This window comes from Schistocerca serialis, chromosome 1 (assembly GCF_023864345.2).
Source record: "Schistocerca serialis cubense isolate TAMUIC-IGC-003099 chromosome 1, iqSchSeri2.2, whole genome shotgun sequence".
Lineage (NCBI taxonomy): Eukaryota > Metazoa > Arthropoda > Insecta > Orthoptera > Acrididae > Schistocerca > Schistocerca serialis.
Genome location: NC_064638.1, coordinates 287,797,488 through 287,800,111, shown reverse-complemented (window position 1 = coordinate 287,800,111; position 2,624 = coordinate 287,797,488).

Sequence of the window (2,624 nt, the reverse complement as noted above, 5' to 3'; positions counted from 1 at the left end):
GATAGTTAGCATAGCCTTCAGCTACGTCAATTGCTACGACCTAGCAAGGCGCCATTATCAATTGCTATTTATCTTGTGATGCATGTACCGTCAGACCGATGTTCACCAATTATGGATTAAAGTTAAGTATTCCAGAAGCTATGTACTATTTTTGCTACTATAAAGACCTTGTCGTGTTCCAGACCTCACACCATCCTGCGTGAGCTTAAACGCGTGCCTTTCGGCTACCTGTCATAGTGGATTGGCTGTCTTGCCAGTCCACAACACATCTGACCAGAAATCCTTGTCTTCTTTCCACTTCACTTCACTGACCCCTACTGTATCTAGGTTGAGCTTTTGCATTTCCCTTTTCAGATTTTCTAGTTTCCCTACCACTTTCAAGCTTCTGACATTCCACGCCCCGACTCGGAGAACGTCATCCTTTAGTTGATTATTCAATCTTTTTTCTGATGGTAACCTCCCCCGTGGCGGTCCCCTCCCGGAGATCCGAATGAAGGACTATTCCGGAATCTTTTGCCAATGGAGAGATCATCATGACACTTCTTCAATTACAGGCCACGTGTCCTGTAGATACACGTTACGTGTCTTTAATGCAGTGTGGTTTGCATTGCCTTCTACATTCTCATGCCGTTGATCATTGCTGATTCTTCCGCCTTTAGGGGCAGCTTCCCACCCCTAGGACAAGAGAGTGCCCTGAACTTCTGTCCGCTCCTCCACCTTCTTTGACAAGGCCGTTGGCAGAATGAATCAAAGACGCTACTCTTAGACCACAGGTTTTCTAAGAGGAACATAGTGAACGACATTTTGTTATTGTCAGAAGCTTGTCTCAGCCTCAGGTCACACAAATAATATCAGTACCGGTACCGATTTTTCTTTTTAGCAATCCTACATCAGATGATCTGCTTAAAAAGAAGGGAAAAGGATAATATTAAAAGACTTGGACTCATAATCACGCATCAAGCTCCCTTCTGTGGGTCTGACACACAGTTTACGGAGTCTGTCTGTAAATCAGAGCGGGTGTAGTCGTAAATTGATACACCTCCCTAATTTCAAAATGCAATAAAAAAATCCTTGAGACATAGCTACTTGCGGTTGGGAGCATTATGTACAGCAACTCAAAAAGCTTTGTACAAAACATTGATACACCTGTACATCAGTTCCTTTCGTATCCCATAAATTTCTAGATGACACTGTGTTTCAGTCTTTGCGTGCACAAATATGTCTGGGGTGTTATTTGGTATTGCATCCACAATTCTCCTGCAGAAATCAATAGCGTCACGTATAGCCTCAGAATACACAATGTTTCTCACATAACCACACAGGAAAAAGATTCAGAGAGGTTATTTCCAGAGATCACGATGGCCAATGGTTGGTCCATCAGGCCTTATCCACTGCTGTGACAATGTTGAAAAGTGGCAAGTCATTTCGCATGCCCCATTTCATTTAATGTAAGAATAAGACACTAACTAGAGGATAATTACAGGGCAGAATGCGATAATAACGTTTTATTAAAGCGAATTGGATTACAGTGGATGTATGTACCCACTTCTAACTAACTTCATATCAGTCACACAGTTGATGTTCCTGAGAGATACTGAGTCTTGCCTTTATTTACCATTCTGATGTAGGCTGAAGCAGTGAATTAAAATTGCGCCAGCTCTGTGATTCGAACGCGAATCTCCTTCTTAATACGCAGATTCGCTACCTTCTGCCAGTGTGGTTTAATTCAACGCTTCAGCCTACATAGAAGGGATAGGCAAAATAATGAGAACAGTGGTAGTAATGGGATGGTTGTATTTGACGGTCAACAACGCAGGTAAGACATGTGTCGCGCTGGACCGTGCGTGTTCAGTGGAGACAAGGCATCAGTGCAGGTTGTTTACGAGTAGTGCACACTTCGTATTTGCATTCAGAGGCCGAGGTCGACGTGCAATGAAAGATCTAACAGAGTTCGAAAGAGGGCAGATTGTGGCGGCCCGATTAGCTGGTGCTTCAGTAATCATGACAGACAACTGATTGAATGTTTCAAGAGCAACTGTTTCAACTATCAAGCCAGCCTACACACAACAGGGAAAGACATCATCATGTAAACGTGACAGTGGGCGTAAATCAAAACCAAATGACAGAGATCGTCATACGCTAACACGAATTGTGACGAAACTAAACAGAACTATGGTGGCTAAAGTGACTGCAGAGCTCAATAGCCATCTTCGAGACCTCGTATCTATCGACACGACGCTGTCCACCGAGAACTCCATGAAGCGGATATTCATGGGCGATCTGCTATACCGAAACCATTAGTGACGACAACCAAAGGAAAGAAGCGTAAAACATTGTGTTAGGAGGCCGGCCGGTGTGGCCGAGCGGTTCTAGGCGCTTCAGTCTGGAACCGTGCGACCGCTACGGTCGCAGGTTCGAATCCTGCCTCGGGCATGGATGTGTGTGATGTCCTTAGGTAAGTTAGGTTTAAGTAGTTCTAAGTTCTAGGGGACTGATGACCTCAGATGTTAACTCCCACAGTGCTCAGAGCCTTTTGAACTATTTCGAATGGTGTCAGGAGCATAAACTCTGGACGGCTGATCAATGGAAACACGTCATATGGTCCGACGAGTCAACGTTTTCGT